The sequence below is a fragment of the Mus caroli genome, chromosome 4, assembly GCF_900094665.2.
Source record: "Mus caroli chromosome 4, CAROLI_EIJ_v1.1, whole genome shotgun sequence".
NCBI lineage: Eukaryota > Metazoa > Chordata > Mammalia > Rodentia > Muridae > Mus > Mus caroli.
The window spans coordinates 122,719,720-122,730,930 of NC_034573.1; the positions used below are offsets into that span (position 1 = coordinate 122,719,720).

The 11,211-nt window shown below is 51.5% G+C and overlaps 1 protein-coding gene across 8 annotated transcripts in view; it reads left to right on the top strand.

Moving 5' to 3' along the window:
- Positions 1–10,932, top strand: part of Ahdc1 (AT-hook DNA binding motif containing 1) — a 72,964-nt gene extending 62,032 nt beyond the window's left edge. For 6 of the 8 annotated variants that reach the window (XM_029475885.1, XM_021159463.2, XM_021159462.2 and 3 more), the window contains one exon: positions 10,689–10,932. The gene's annotated coding sequence lies outside the window, so the exon portion shown is untranslated. Of the gene's footprint in view, positions 1–5,253; positions 9,459–10,688 lie in introns of those variants that run through there. The other 2 variants (XM_029475888.1, XM_029475889.1) reach the window with 2 other exon arrangements.
- The last annotated feature ends 279 nt before the right edge of the window (positions 10,933–11,211 follow it).

An 11,211-nucleotide genomic window follows, 5' to 3' on the forward strand; every position in this document is an offset into this window, starting at 1 on the left:
TGCTTATCGCTTGGCTGGGGGGAGAGCCGTAAAGATGGAGGGAGTGTGCGATTGTAGAGCCCTTCACCTCTGTAAGATTCAAGGAAGAGTTTAGGGATTCACCATCAAGAAGAAAAAACTCAAAATTAGAAAAACTGAACAGGGCTGGGCGGTGGTGGCACACGCCTTTAATCCCAGCACTTGGGAGGCAGAAGCAAGCGGATTTCTGAGTTCGAGGCCAGCCTGGTCTACAGAGTGAGTTCCAGGACAGTCAGGGCTATACAGAGAAACCCTGTCTCGAAAAACCAAAAGGAAAAAGAAAAAGAAAAACTGAACAGTCTTGAAAAGATGATGTACTCATTCATCTGGAACCATTCTGAAGTCCTGATCGTTGGGAGTGGTAGAACCATAGATGGGATAAGACCAGACCTTCATTCCCCTCGTTCTTTCTAGGCCTGGGTAAGAAATAGCATACCACCACCACTTATCTCTTAGGAGGGAGGACCTTGGTCTTGTGCTTCGATGAGGAAAGGAGGGGCCGGTCACTCTCTTAGGGCTCTGCAGGCTCCTTTGATGTGGCTAGTTTACCTTGGTCGTGTGCTTCGCAAGAGCTTTATAAAATGGCCCATAGGATTCTTTCTTGGCCTCTTATCCTTAAAGGCTTTTTTTTTTTCCCCATTGAGACAGGGTCTCACTACATAGCCCTAGCTGGCCTCACACTCCCCTCCCTGTGTCCCCTGAGTGCTGAAATTAAAGGTGTGTGCTACCCACCAACCCCCAGCCTCCCAATGCTTTTGAGAAACACCTTTAGTCTGCTAGTCAGACCTGTGGAGCAAAGATCCAGGTTCAACGAACGTTGTCTTCTCTACCCTGGGAAATTACAACCAGTGGGGTTGGTCCCCAGAGTAAGACAAGTCCCTTTCCTCGAGCCAGGCCTCTCCACAGTCCAGTGATCTATTCAGAAACACTTGCTCTCAGGTACTGTGCCTTCCTGTTGGAAGTCTGTTTCAGTATTTTCAGGAAAATACAGGGCAGAAAATGAGCCCGGCTGTTGGTGGCTCACACCGTTAATCCCAACACTCAGGTGGTGGAGGCAGGGGAATCTCTGTGGAGTCCAGCCTGGTCTACAGAGTAAGTTCCAGGACAGCCAAGGCTACACAGAAACCCCTGTATTGAAAAGTCAGAAAATGTTTCCAGACAACTGAAGAGAATAATTGGGTTGAAAGAAATATCTTAGCCGGGCAGTGGTGGTGCACGCCTTTAATCCCAGCACTTGGGAGGCAGAGGCAGGTGGATTTCTGAGTTCGAGGCTAGCCTGGTCTACAGAGTGAGTTCAGGACAGCCAGGCTACAAAGAGAAACCCTGTCTCGAAAAGCCAAAAAACAAACAAACAAACAAACACAAAAACAAAAAAATATAACAAAAAACAAAAAGAACTGCCTTCTTGAAGAACAGTCTGTTTTTGAATACAGCCACAGCTAGACCCATTTTGGGGCGAGAGACCTCTCGCAGAATGAGCCCCATGTGACCATTGGCAGTGAAGTCACTTAGAACTTGACTAAAACCCTCACTCATTACTCTTGCTGCCCCAAAGCCTCCTGGGTATTTTTACCTCCTAATGGGCCAACTTGTCCTTCCTGCTCTGGAGAGGCCATTTGAGGTCAGGGTGATTCAGGGTCCTGAGGTAAAGTCGGTGGAAACTCATGACCCCCGCTTTGTCAGACCCCAGATGCCCTGGTGCCTCAGGGTGGCAAGGAGCCATTCATGAGAGCCAAAAGGCTCTGGGGAATACCAGTTCCTTGTGTGGCTTCTAGCTTGCTACGTGTCTTTAAGCTTTGTCCTTCCCTGGCCTCTGTTTCCCCATCTGTTTGAGAAAAATTGACTTTAACAATATCTGAGTCTCTCAAAGGTCTGCATGGCAGAGACAATGGCTCAAGCTTTCTTTCTTTTCTTTTTTTTTTTCTTTTTTTTTTCTTTTTTTTTTTTTTGGCAGTGTTTTTTTTCCTTCCTAATGAAGCCAAGCCAAGATTAAAATGGCCTTGCATTCCCCATGCATCTCCCTGCAAGCAGCAGGGCTGCAGATCTGAAGCAGGCAGAGGGAGAAGCTGCTTAGGGTTTAAAATGTCAAACCCTTGATCCTTCTCACCGGAGGGGAGATGTCTCATGGATAATCCAGAAATGAAATAATCCCAAAACCGTTCCTCCCAGACTCTGGGATGGAAAATGAATGGGCGTGGGGGCTGGGTGTTTGGGCAGGTCATAGCTCAGCGCAGTGCATAGTGGAACCACCCAGCTAGGCCTGAATGCAGGAGTTGGGATGCCATCCAGCCCCACATTCTAGCCTGTTCCCCACCCAGCACAGGGAGGTAGCAGCGCTGTCCTCACAGGAATGTCTATGCAGCCCTCCCTGTGCATGCATCAGGCATTGGAAGCACCAGAGAAGAGGCGCTTGATTCTCAGAGGACCTTGGGTTCAGAGAGAAAGACAGGAAACACAGAAGGGCGCAGAACACTTGTTGGGTAGAGGTGTGGAGAAGAATGGGGCAGGGCCAGCTAGGAGGTTGTGAGAGTTTGCAACAGGGGACCCAGACCTTCCAGCTACCAGTAGGACACAGGAGCTACATAGTAGGTAGGGCGGGGACCTACTGGGCAGGGGGACCAGCAGGCGGTGTGTACGGTCTTGAGGCAGGGAGGGGTTTTGGCTTTGAAGAGCTGAGGGATGAGGAGGCAGGAAAGCTAAGCAAGGGCCAGATTGGTAGAGGCAGGGGCTGTCAGACACTTCAAGGAATTTGAATCATTCCAAGATGTACAGGGAGCCATTGTAGAAAGGAGACCGGACAAGCCAGCCGTGATGGTGGCTTGGACTAAAGTGGTCTGCGGTAGTGCCTTAGTTAGGATAACAAACAAGTGCCTCGTGTAGAGCAACCCTCTGGTGCCAAGGACTAGTTAAAACCCTGTGAGAGAGAAAGGTTGGAGGATGCAGAGAGTAGAGTGTCAGGGAAGAAGAATTGGTAAGAGGGAGCCACCCTGTCAGCAGCAGGCTTAAGCAGAGAAGACAGTGACAACGCTCACTCACCGACAAAGCGAGCAGCTTTAATAGGCACTGGGTAGCGGCGCTCCAGCTCATCTGCTCATCCTCTGCTCCTTGGAGCCCATTCTGTGGCAGGATCTGGGGAGACAGAGTAGACACGGCTCCTGTCAGCAGTTCAGCACCGGCCCAGGAAGTTAAAACGGGCACACGGGAACCTGGAGACACCTGGTAGGGGACGGCATGTCCCCAAAGGTGGGAAGGAGCAAGGATTGCACCCCAGGCACTAGGTGTTGGGCTGAGAAGTCCTTCTGTACACATGTGTGTTGTCCTCATATGTAGCACTGCCCCAGGACTCCTCACACCATCCTGGGCAGAGAGGATGTTCTAGGCTTTCATTGGAGAGTTAAGGACACAGGGATAGCTGAGCTCTGCCCAGGGATACATTGTAAAACATGGAGCCATCTCTGCCCTTCAGAGCTGCCACAGGCCTGTTCTTCACCCGCATCCCCAGTTCCCTGTGTGCAAGCAAAATGGAGGCTCCCATAAGATGAACCCCGTGGTTCTTTGGGATCAGAGGTTGTTTTGTATTTTAGCCCTGTCTGACCTGGAACTTGCTTCCTCCTGCCTCAGCCTACTGAGTGCTGGTGTTCCAGGCACTGACCGCTGGGTCCAGAAGATCTAATGTTTTAAATGAATTTTGTGGGTTTGTGGTAAGAAGCTGAGCTTGAAGAAAAGGCGAGATTGTGGAGCCAGGGGAGGGCACCGCAGGCAGTGGGAACTGAGGGCAAAAGCAAGCTCCGTCCCAGGGAGAGCTGGGAATGTGTGTCCTGCCTCTGCTGAGTATTGTAGCTGACAGGACAGTTGGAGATAGGTGAAAAGGGGTGGAGGAGATCTTCAGCTCATACAGGCATATTCTTAGGTCCCCCTAAATGAAAAGCAGACCCAGACAGACTAGCTCCATACTGGGGTCCTTAAACCAAATACCAACTGCAGCAGACCCCAGGAGTAGAGATGAGAAGGTGGAAAGGGACCAGATACATTCAGGAATCTCTAATCCTTCTCTCCTCCCTATTAGCTCTTGGCTGTAGAAGGGAGGCCAAGAGAAATGTCACAGGTCCTCCCAGGTTATACCAGCTGGGGCTGGACCGGAACAGGAGGCAGTTTCCAAGGCCACTAGCCAGCCAGGGTCAGCAGGCATGCCCAGGCCTGGCTGCTCTGGGCTTTGTCTCCCTGAGTTTTGAATCCTTAAGAGGTCACTTGATCTTGCCTCTGGCTCTGAGCAAGAGGCCTCATGTCAGGCCTCAGCCGGTCTTGCCCTGCTTCCTCCAGGCACCAGGTTTTCTCCTCCTTCTGAGGTCACCCTCCAGTTCTACTGCCTGCCTTCCCTGGAGCCATATTTAGGCTAGGCCTTCTTGTTTCAGGCCCCCGCTTCTTGGAAATACCATCTCTCTATGAACATACCTTCTGCTGCTCCTCCTCTCTCTGCACCCCACATTCCTGGTAAAAGCAGACCTCTAAAACTGGCAGGCAGTGGCTAGGAGTGCGTGTCTGTGGCTACACACAGGCCGCTCTGTGCAGCTTGGTTCCAGCCCTTAGCAGCTAGGTGATCTGGTGACTCATGAAACCTGGTGATTCACAGCATCTCTATCTCTTGTAAGAATGAAGGGGATTGACATGTAAAGCCCTTAGCCCTGGCCTGGCCCACAAGAAAGCACCTCGGCAGTGGCTGGTAGATGGGTGGATGAATACCTTCCCACGGTCTGGATTCTGGGTCCCTAATTCAAGCAGTGTGAGTCACACATCTCCAACCCTTGTCCCTGACCTTTGCTTGACCAAAGATAGCCCTTCTGCATCTGTTGCCTGCTGCCCTATGACAAGAGCCTTGTGTTCTGGTATGGGCCTCAAGCATTTGGAAACCTTGGAATTATTCTCGGGCCTGGAGATATAGGTGATTGTTGGAGTGTTTGCCTATCGTGCACACAGAAGGCCCTGGATTCCACCCCCAGACCCGGGGATATGGATGGTAGACAGGGTAATCTCAGTGTTTTTATGTTAGCCACTGGACCAAGTCCTCCTGGGAAGAGGTAGGGATATAGAGATAAGGTCGGCCCCACTCGTAGGCACCTTCAGTAGTTACTGGGTCAGCTAGATCCCTGTCTATATAGTTTGCACAGTCTTCTCCCCAAACTCCAAGCCTCTGAGAACCTTCCTTATAACTTTATAGTATGTTATGGTTTTCCCTAGATAGCTCTGTCTGTTTCGTCACTGTCCACCTTTGGTTCCACGATGCCTGCGCTGGAGAAGTAGATGAAGTCTGTGTCCAGTCCATGTGAACTAGCAGCCTACTTTGCACTGGCCAGTAAACCATGCCCAAGACACCACTGACCACGAACCTAATGCGCTTGTTTCAACCCAACATGAATACCCTGTCTATGGGAGGCTGGGTTCTCCAGCAAGAAGGCGGATCCTCCACACCAGCCCTTGTGAGCTACATGAGGAGGGAGGGAAGGCAACAGGAACTTCCTTGAGGCTGGAAATGGAGCCTAACAAATGAGAGATTTCAGCAGTGAGAGCCCTACTCAGCCACCTGGGTCTCTGGCCCACCCCCACCCCAGTCCATTCTGCCCATGGTGGCCGCCATAAGTACTTGCTGTTCAGCATTTTTAGATGCACAGTGTCTGGAGCCCCTAAAATATTTATTGGATGAATTGATTAAAGCACATCTGTTCTTGCAGCTCCGTGCTTCACACCTTGTGATTGCATCCTTCCTCTCCAGCCTTCAGTCTACAGAACGCAGGCTTGAATGCCTGCCATGGTGCAGAGGGTATCTGGGCTTCTGTCCCAACATCCACCTCTGCCTGAGCCCCATCTCTCTCTCTCTCTCTCTCTCTCTCTCTCTCACACACACACACACACACACTCACACACACTCACACACACACACACCCTTCCTGACCAGGCCGAGTCAGCAGGGAGCATGAGAGTTTTTATAGGATATGCCCTCGTTTTCTTTGCCCTCTCTTACCCAGTGTGGTCTCCTACCTGTCTGCCCTGTGCAGGTGTGTCCCGAGTGTACCATCAGTCCCTTTGGACTGTTCACTCGTGTCTGATCATTTGGGGGATATGGCAGGTGTATGTGCACATGCATGCACACATGTATGCATGTGAAAGAAATAGACTGCAAGAAATAGCCTGGAAGAACCAAGAGAGGAAAGGGTGGTCGGTGCCTGCCTTTAATCCCAACACCCTGGCGGCAGAAACGTGCACTCTGACTGCCAGACCAGCCAGGGCTACATAGAGAAAACCCTGTCTCCAAAAGAGAGAGGTGAAGGCTCAGTGCCTACATCTTCAGGAAGTAATCCTAAAAGTGGCACACGGAAGGAAGGGTGTGTCAGGGAACCTGTGACACTCTCAGGACCAGGTGGCTTTCAAAGGGGAGGCCTCCTTCCTGGAGACACATCTGTATGTGTAATAGTGTACAAATGCGGAGATGAGGACTTGTTACCTCAAGACAAAATGAACTGGCAAGTGGGCGGTGTGCTCACAGCAGATTGGGTGTCTGCAGGTGAGAAGCCTGTCTAATCCATCAGCAAGTTTTGTAGGTCTCTGTGTCCAGTAACAAAAGGGGGGGGGCTCTCAGAACCAAAGTTCAAGGCACCGATCCTGAAAAGTGGAGGAGCCCCCCAGACCCTGAGGTCTTTGGTCTCGGTTGGAAGCCTCCTGTGACCCTTCACTGAACCTCTCGTGGTATATCTGCCTGTCAGGTGTAGTTTAAGCCCCACAGAAATATCTTGCACATTGAGGTACCTCAAAGGCCTGCAGTAACATGAAATGCCAGAGAAGTAGCTTGGTCTTCAGGCGACTGATTTGCCCTTTGACCCTTGTGTCTGGAACACCTAAAGGTCTCATCACTTGTTCAAGCCCTTTGCTTTTCAGAAAGAGAACTGAAGCTCAGAGAGAGAAGGGCCTCCCTCTCCATCTTCCGCGCCTGACACTGAAATCCTTTTCTGGAGGCATAGACCAGGGAGCGGAGGTCAAGCCTTAGCACATGCCCTAGCAGGAAGTGGGTGTGGTACAGTTTCTTACCAGGAGTGTACCCTCCCTTCATAGAGAGAATGGTTCTCTGGGCGGCCAGATCTCTTTATAATCCATAGCACTTTGAATCTCTGCCCAGGCAAAGACCACCGAAGTCTCTAAAGCTGCTGGAGTGTGAGGGTACAGTGGATGTGGTTCTAAGGTTCCTCCTGGGGCCACTAAGTAACGCAGTTGGTGTCCTGGGGCCAGGTGCATACTGGAACTGAGGGTTCAGAAGTGAACCACACAGGTCCATGTTCTAGCAGAGCAGCATGGGGAATGGCAAGTGCTCTGGTAGCTATGGTAACAAGGCCTTCTAAGAAGGCATCCTAGAGGCATGTGAAAGCTGAGGTGCTGACCAGCCATAGATCTGTCACAGTGCTGCCATTTGTCCACACGTATGTGCCATCCCAGCATGCTCTAGTCTTCCTTCCCAGACTGGGTGCAGGGTTCCTCCTCATCCTGAGCCCCACAGGCCTTGCCTTGGCACAACCCTCTATCTGCAGATGACCTGGGTTAGGACGTGTCTGCTTTGCTGTCCCTCCACTTCAGCAGGCTTTTTACGGTGGATCCAGAGCGATTCTGCTCTCTGCCTTGTTCCTAATCCCTCAGCAGGGCTGCCTGGCACCTCGTTATTTGGTTCGGTTTTCAGGACTTGAGTCTAGCTAAGTCTGCATTCGGCCCAGCATAACCTCCTCCCTGCACGAAGAACACCCCCGTCCCAGCCTTTGATTCTTCCCCACCCACCATCCTCCCCCAGATTCTGCTTGTGCCTCTGGCTGGCCAAGTCCTAGAAGCTGGGAAGGCAGTGGGAGGGAAGGGTAAGGTGCTCTGGGCAGCCTAGCAGAGGGTGAGAAAGCCTCCTGCTGCCTGGCCGCAGGCACCATGGGAAGGAAGGTTCTGGCAGGAACCGCCTGCTGGGCTGAGATCACCATGGAGACCTGGCTTACTGAGGGTCACTGGCAGTGGCTAAGGGCTGGTGGGGGTGGGAGCGAAGGGGATTTATGCAGGATTTGTGCTCTAGGCCCTTGGGGGAGCAGGCAAAACTGGGGTTCTTCATCACTCACTGTGCCAAGTAGTTTGCAGGAGCCCACCCTCTATTGTTGGTTACCCAGAAGATTGTTCATCTTGGCAACTGTCCCTCAACTGCAGAGACATCAGCTTCTGGACTGAGGCCCCCAGTGCTTGCTGAGCCTGGCACCCCACATGTCACGGTCCTTTCCCTTCATCTCTGCAATTGGTCGAGCTTGTCACCCTAACTGTAGAGAGCTGACATTCATCCCCGCAGCACCTCTGCTCCCAAGAGCTGCTTTTCTGCTTACTGCCCCAATTGTGATGCATCTGTCACCTTACAGACGCACTGGCTTGTCCTCCCCACTACCCCTTACTGAGGTACAGATCTGATGTCTCAGGCCTCACCAGCCCTTTTGCTTCTCTCTGCCTGGCCTCATCACCAAAATGGGGTGCTTCTCCTTCCCTGCAGGAGCCCACCTGGTGCCCCTGGCTCTCAGGAGTGTCCTGGCTAGTCCAACCAGAGGACAAAAGTCATCCCTGGAGCTGATTGCCCAGCAGACAGCAGCTGAGGCTGAGCGGAATGCCAATGTGGTCCTGTTGGAGAGGCAAGCCAAGAAAGTACAGGGAGAAAGGCTTTCTGTCGCTGCTGCCTGGCTCCTGCGGCTGTGGGGGAGGACAGGTGGCTCACAGAGGAGACTTAGAAGGCAGTTTAGCACCCCAGCCCTGCTCCTCTTCTGGAGGAAATGGTCTTGCACTTGGGGGTGGGGAGCCAGGATCGCAGACCTCTGAACGGCAGGCAGTCTAACGGCCCAGGGTTCTGGGAATGACCAAGCTGGTCCTGTCCTGGCTATATCTCATCCCTTACAGCAACGGCTGCAGATCTGGGTGAGGGGGGTTGGGCCAGACTGGTGGTCTGCGTAGAGAAGATAAGTTCCACACACGTGATCAGAACTGTCTATGGAAAAGAGGTACCCGAGTGGCTGTGGGGACTGGGGAGTTTGCTAGCTTCAGGAAGGCAGTGTCTCCACCAACACAGATGGCATTGTGTTGGATGAGTTCTTTCTACCTTCATTCATCTCCTCTCTCCTGGGAGCAGAGTGGGTGAGGGGGCCTAGGAAGAGAGGTGGCATTCAAATAAATAGAATCAGGCTTTCACCCCTTGTGGTGCTCTGCCTCGCAAGCCTCTGTCCTTGGAACTTCTCTTACCGTGGAGGTTTGGAAGGCCTGTCTGGCCCCAGGAAGATAATAAAAGTGATAGTTTTAGTGATTGCATATCTGTGTTGAATCTTCCTCTGTCTTAGCCCACTGGATTCAGCAACAAAATCTAGGCTGGGTACCCCTGTTGTCCCTGCTTTACTCTCCTCTGATGTTTGGTTGGTTTTTGTTTGTTGGATGGTTTTGGTTTTCCAAGACGGGGTTTCTCTGTGTAGCCCTGGCTGTCCTGAAACTCACTCTGTAGACCAGGCTGACCTCGAACTCAGAGATCCGCCTGCCTCTGCCTCCCAAGTGCTGGGATTAAAGGCACACACCACCACTGCCAAGCTTTGGTTGGGTTTTTAAAACGGGATCTGTACCTCCTGAGTACTAGGATGGTACTCCTGCTACAGCTCACCTGATTTACTCCATACTATGGATCAAACCCAGGGCTTCATATATGCCAGTTAAGCAGTCTACTAAATGAAATCTGTCTCCAGCCCAGGCTAACCTCAGACTCTGAAGATCTTCCTGCCTTAGTGTTGGGATTACAGATGTGGGCCACCATGTCTGCCTTCCCGGTCTCCCCCTTTTAAGCTAGGCGCAGTGGCAGGCACCCTTCAATCTTAGTACCTAGGAGGCAAAGGCAAGTGGGAGCTCAGTGAGTTGAGGCTCAGCTCTGTAGTGAACCCTGTCTGGCAACAACAGAAGGCTTCCGATGGGTAGGCAGAGCTTTGAAATCACAAGCACTGGCTTGTGATTTACATAGTGGCACTGGCTTGTGAACTTAGCTTTCTTTCTCTAACTCCAGAGTCTAGATTCTTCGTCAGTCCTATGGGACCTGACACCCTCATCCAACCCATCATTGTTTGTGTATGTGGGGTTTTTGTTTTTCTGAGACAGGGTTTCTCTATGTAGCTCTGGAACTCGCTCTGTAGACCAGGCTGGCCAGCTTCTTTTTTTTTTTTTGTGGTTTTTCGAGACAGGGTTTCTCTGTGTAGCTCTGGCTGTCCTGGAACTCACTTTGTAGACCAGGCTGGCCTCGAACTCAGACATCCGCCTGCCTCTGCCTCCCGAGTGCTGGGATTAAAGGCATGCGCCACCACACCCGGCCATAGCCAGCTGAGGCTGAGTCAGGAGAATCAGTAGCTCAGACCTAGCATTGGTATACAGCAAGTTTGAGGCTAACCTGGACCAAATTAGGGAACTGAGCTTAGAGAACACAAGGCAGGCCCCAAGTCACGTGGGGGCCTGTCTTGAGAAAGAACAATGGTAGTTAGCATCTCCAGAGATTTGGTAGGACCTGAGCCAAGCCTTTTCAGCTCCAGCCCCCTGGTCTTGAAATTGAGTATCTAACTGCTGCTGACTTCCGCCTCTTCTCTTGTGCTTCTTTGCAGCTTTCAGAAGAGCAATGCCAAGACCCCTCCCAGCGTCCACATCGTCCTCTGGCAGGAGCGCCTGCCCCTCTGCCTCCCACCTGCCCCTTGCACCCCCTGCGGCCCCATACCCCACCCCACAACCCCTCCCTGCCCATCTCCTCCACGCAGAAGCCGAAGGTGAGCCCTTTCTGCACAAAACCAGCAATTGTAAATACTTTTTAAAATGTACAAAACTTAAAAACAAAACACAGTTTTAGAAAAAGACAAAAAAAAAAAAGAGAGCGAGAGAGCGAGCGCGTGTGCAAGAGGTTGTGAGCGGGGTTTCGAGGTGTCCAGAGCCCCTGCAAGTGTGCACTGAGAAATTTATCTACAGGTCGTTTGACAAAAATGAACAATATCCTATTTATTGTATATACTGTTTTATTATAAATCGTGGATCGTATATTGCATTCTGTAAACCTGCTGTGGTCCCGTGGTGTGCAAATTCGCATGGTGGGGCGGGAGGGAGAACCTCTTTTGGGAACTTTTTTTTTTCTTTTTT